The sequence below is a fragment of the Hemicordylus capensis genome, chromosome 5 (genome assembly GCF_027244095.1).
Source record: "Hemicordylus capensis ecotype Gifberg chromosome 5, rHemCap1.1.pri, whole genome shotgun sequence".
NCBI lineage: Eukaryota > Metazoa > Chordata > Lepidosauria > Squamata > Cordylidae > Hemicordylus > Hemicordylus capensis.
Window position 1 is genome coordinate 112,901,769 of NC_069661.1, and position 6,000 is coordinate 112,907,768.

Genomic DNA, 6,000 nt, shown 5'->3' on the forward strand with positions numbered 1-6,000 from the left:
CATTTTTTATACATGAAGGTATTTTACATCACAGTCTGATAGTACTAATTTGATTACCTGAGAAAGCAGCTTTGTAGATTTCAACAGAACTGTCTTCCAAGTTTGCATGCAGCCTAACCAGATTTCTACTAGGTTATGATACATTGGACCTGCTCCAGCTTTAGTAATGGGCAACTTGCTGTGCATATCAATTCTGGCCCCAGGTATGATTGTGCAAGATAAGGATGTGCATTTGAAGGTGCCTCGGGAGACACATCCAGTCAGTTCAATGAGACTGAGCTCATACAACATAATGGCCAGACGTCAAAATAAATGTGACATTAATTGCATTTTTGCTTCCTTCTCTCTTTCTAACCTTGCAAGCCTTTCCCTCCGCTGTCATCAGATGCATCATGTTAGCTATCAACTAAATTAACATTTAAACACACCAATTATTGGAATGTATATAAAGATGCTCATTGAATATAATGCTCTCAGCAGAGGCAAAGCAGTGAAGCCATGATTGTTCAGTCAAATGACAGGACACCAGAAAGAGAGTTAAGAGACAGAAGATGCGAGACTACAGAAAAGTAGAGCCCCATGTGGCAAGAGAATGAGATGATGGTTTATTCAAACAGGATCTTGTAAGTAAGAGATGCAATCAATGTCACATCTAGTTTGACCCTGAAAGTACCTGATTCAACCCATACATTTGCCATGATCTCACTAGATAGTGCCAAGCCATCTTCTTTCAGCCTCAACCCCCCCAGCCCATCTGCAACTTGGGGATGACAATACTCATCCACCCTATATGGTAGTTACAAATAAATGCCTGACATTCTGACTAACGAAGCGCTTGTGGAAGGACGTTGCAAGCTACTTGTGCTAACTCTGCAGCTTATGTTCCAGACTAGTGTTGTTCTACCACAAGCATGCTTGTGCTTGCACAACAGTTGCAGAACCTGTGGCATGCCTTCATAGAGGGCACTTATGTGCAAGAGTGCTATAGCACAAGAGCACAATTACATAAATCCCATCTTTTTAGCACAACGATGCAATCTTTGTGCACTAGCACAACTTTGCTCATTACGCAAGTACTCCATTAGTCAGGATGTCAGCCAAAATATCAAGTGCTTTGAACACTCCAGAAATTCTATAAAAATTCTACTATGACCATCCTCATTCAGATGTGCATTTGCAACCATAGTTGTTGCTGCATGTGGTACAATCCAGCAAATGTTAGTCTCCACAAGAACCCATTGAAAACAATGAAATGGGATTTTGCTGTGACTAATTTAAGTTCCTTAAATTTAAATAGAACTTACTCCCTACTAAATTTTTCAGGGTTGTGTCCATTGTGTGTATGTTTTCCAAAAATATTTACATCCTCTTTGTCAAGGTTTGAGAACTTACAAAGCCATCAGTCACTTAGGAAGTGACAATTACAAAACTGAAATGCAGTTAAAATGTGAATCATGAGGCTTGCAATGTGAAGCAGCAAAGATCATAGACACACAAAATAAAAATGAAGCAAAAACAGCCCTCTATTCTGCTTCAATAATAAAATACTATGCATGTAATCCATAGAAAATTAGATGCTTTTAAGTCGTGCTGAAACAAGCACACAGCACATTTAAAACCCTAAAACACATAAATTGCAATGAGAGCACCTTGTGCACTATGACTTGTATGATGATGATGATGATGATGATGATGATGATGATTTATTTGATTTCTATACCTCCCTTCCAAAAATGGCTCAGGGTGGTTTACACAGAGAAATAATAAATAAATAAGATGGATCCCTGTCCCCAAAGGGCTCACAATATAAAAAGAAACATAAGACATAGAAACTAAAGTGAAGTACCGTATTTGGATTATCACTAGGGACGCATTCTCACCATGAGATATTAACAATCTGTAGGTGTTCCTAAACCCAACACATTCACCCCCCTCTGCATATAACTGGACTGCAAGACTTTAGTAATAAGCATACTTATTTGGAATAAAGTCCTATTGAAATAAATGGAACTTATTTCTAATAAAGGATTGGCTATGATCTAGTCAAAGCTAAGTACACGTAGGTCCTACTGATTTTAATGAGACAGAGTTAAATGCATGCTTAACTTTCTTATTGAAAGCAATGGGATGTAAAAGTGCCTTACTTTGGTTGGGTTGTTTCCATGGTTAGGATTATGCCAAGAGACATTTATAACAAAATTAGATTGTGAAGAAAGGCTAACTTTTCTTCTGCAATCACCAGGACCACAAAATCAACACCAAGGGCACAATCCAGCCAAAGTTAAGTACTTTCCAGTCCCTTGATTTCAGTGGGAGAGTTAAGCATGCATATAGTTCCGCCATTCAGCATGTGCTTAATTCTCCCATTAAAATTAATGGGATGTAAAGTGCTTAACTTTGGCTGCATCATGCCCTTGGTGTTTGAAAGATAATTCAGATAAGCTTTGGGGGATGCCTGGAAAGTATGGGAACCCCATGGGCCAAAAAGAAAGGAGAAAATAAATTAATGAATTAAAAGGGGACTCATGTTCAGACTTTTGTGACTTAAAAAAAAATTAAAAATCCAAGAATGTTTTAATGGGAAGATACATTGTATATATTTATTATCCTTGTTGAGTTATACTTCCACTGTTTCTCCAGCATACGTTCAAGCATGAAAGATTGGAATAAGTAGAAAACAGAAACATCCAGGTTGCTGGATGTAATTTTTTTAAAATACACTGGGCGGGGGTGGGGGGAGTTGGAAGTAGACAATTCAAAATGCACCCATGTTGTTATCATTCCCTGTGTTTGGTGAAAGGACAATGGGCATGGTCCAGCTATAGCTAGGGACATTTAAGTCCCATTGATTAAAACAGGAAAGTTGTGTGCACTTTTTTTGATCTCTTTGAAACCAATGGGACTTGAAAGCATCTAACTCTGGCTGAATCACACCCTGTATTTTAGAACGGGAAGAAATATCTATGCATTCCTCATATTTTCGTACGACTATACTACATGAGACGTGCAAGGAGGAGGAGTAAAAGAACAAACACACCATGCCATTTGGCACAGTTTTTATGTATAAATGCAGTAGTTTATCAAAGTATAAACACATTACTGTGGCAGCAATAGAAGCATTTTAAGGCTGTACATACATGTAGCTCTTTTTTGGGAAAACATTAATTACCTTATCATATGCTACTAACGCATACATGTACTCTGTTAGTATGTGAATAAAGTAAAAGTTAACAAGATATTGGTCATGGTGTGTTCTGTCTGCTAAATGGTTGGCTCGGAAACATTAGAAGAGATAATGGTAATCGGCTCATAGGTAGATCAGTTTCTTTGCAATTTTGGATGTTCCTTACAATATCTAACCAGGTCTGCTGGTGAGGAAAAGTGCCTCCCTGACTTCTGAAACAGACCAGCATATGCCAAAAAAAGACCCATGACTGGGTTCACATATACCAAATCAAAACACAGGAGAACCCATGTATATGTAATGTATGAAAATATATTAATTTCAAATACAATATCTATAATATCTCTTAATATAATAAAATGTATAAGGAATTCTTAAATCAAAAATAAAACCAGTATCGCCACAAAGTAAAAAGTAGGATATGTATTCACCCCAGTTCTACCACTAACTAATCCATGCCTAGGACATAAGATATCCTGATATCAATCAATTCCAAAAGAAATCCAATGGGGCATTCTTGTTGTAAGTTAATGGTGGCAGTGGCAATGGTGGTGGTGGTAGTAGTAATAGTAGTAAGCCAGCGTGGTGTAGTGGTTAGAGTGCTGGACTAGGACCGGGGAGACCCAAGTTCAAATCCCCATTCAGCCATGATACTAGCTGGGTGACTCTGGGCCAGTCACTTCTCTCTCAGTCTAACCTACTTCATAGGGTTGTTGTGAGGAGAAACTCAAGTATGCAGCATACTGCTCTGGGTTCCTTGGATGAAAAGCAGGATATAAACGTAAAATAAGTAAATAAATAAAAATAGTAGTAGTAGTTCAGGAATTTAAGGTCAAAATCCCGCAGTAACTGTTGTCTTGATGAATTGCTAGACATGTTTCAGCCTAAATAAGGCTGCCTTCAGTGGTGTTGCTCCAAAGTACAGACTATGGTAATAACTTCATTCTATCCACAAAATCAAAGATTCCATCAGTGGTCCCTGTATCATGAGTAAAATTCTTATGCTATATGGAATAGCAAACTCATTCTGCAGAAGTGGGGTAGAGCCTGGGAAGGGTAGTCAGGAGACAAAAAGGGGCTCAGCTAGAAACAGGAATCTTTCGGATCAAGTTGCTCACTTGGAGCTATCCAAGGTCCTGCATCTCTGCTTTGCCTTGAGCTACAAAATGCCACATCACTCCACATGGGTCCCTGTAAGATAGGACATCAGGTGTGCTGCAGCCATTTATCAGAGTGAATCCTCATGAACAGATTCATCCTCTGTTAAGGCAGGTGATGAATCCTTCCTCCCCAAACTGAGCCTGACAACATATCCACACCTGATGAGGAGCTGCAGCAAGTCTGTGAGCAGGAGAGGACTCCATTTCAAGGAAGCTGGAGATTTTCCACCCAGAAGATACACTCATGCATAACAAACCCAGCTTACAACTATTGATTTAACACAGCAACCATTGATTTAAAAGTATTTTTGCTGCTGCTCTTTTGCAGGGGCTACACACCTGCAAAGTGTAGTGATGATGATCATGGCAGCAGCAGAACATTCTGGAAGGAGAAAGGACAAAAAAGAATAGCCTCTCCCTTCTCACAGAATGCTATATGTGCAACCTACTTCACAGCTGTACGATGTGCCACAAGCCATGTTATAAGCCATTGACTAGAGATGTGCAAATTGATTCGAGTTGAATTGATTTGAGCTTGAATCAGGGTGTTCTGAGTGATTTAAACTTGGAATGAATCACCCCTAGAAGAAAGGGCCTAATCTGAGTTTGAATCGAATTGCCCCTGATTCGAGCTTGAATCGATTCAAGTAATTCAAGCACCACTTTGAACCCTGTTTTGTTTTCCCCCCCCTTGCTGATTAGTTTTCTGGCACTGTCTTCTGATTGGCTTGAGACCTTCTTGCTTATTGGTTGGCTTGTTATTCAGATCAATTGTTGTCATGGGCAACTGTGACCCATTGGCTGGGGGAAGGAAGCAGAGAGATGGGGTGGCCAAAGAAGGAATTTTCAAAATGTATTTAAGGGGCTGCTTGGAAGCAGAGAGCCATTTTGTGCCTCAGGAGAGAAGGATCAGAGAGAGACTGCAGCAGGACTGAGAACAGAGATTGGTGGTAGTGCTCTGGGCCTGCCTGGCCTAGTAAGTGGAGAGAGTGCCAGAGAGTGCCTGCTGTGCTTATCTGTCTATTTTCCTCTCCTTTTAATTTGCAGTGCCAACAACTTTTATTTTATTTTTATTTTATTTTTTGAGAATTGCACCAACCCCAATGGCTTTAACTGGGTGCTGCTTGGAATTTCTTCTTCTTTTGATTTCTTATACTTGCTTGTAGCCAGCCCCCAGTGGCATAAATAACTAGGGTACTGTGCTGACACCCCCCCCCCCATTGTTTTAAATTGTACCAGCAGTAGCCCCAGTGGCTTTATCTGGGTGGGTAGGTAATAGGGAGATTATCGCTTTTGGATGACCAGCCATTCCAGGTGGATAATGCCAGTTACCACTGGCTGCTCTGACTGCTTGCCCCCAACAAAAATATCCCCTCATTCACCAGCTTCAGCAGGTGCCCTCCCTGTACCAGGTGTGCAGGGAGGCCATGTTGGGGCTGCTGCATACAGCAACGCCCAATACCAGCATGCACTTCACTGCTGATCTGTGGACCAGTCCCAGTGGGAGGCACACTGTTTGCCTGTCCCTCATAGCACACTGGTTGGGGGCAGGAGAGTGAGGGGACATCTGCTTCTAGTGGTGTGGCCAGCTCCTCCCATGAAGCAAAGCACAGGTGGGCTGGGCTGTATGTAGAAGTGCTGGACACTGAGCACACG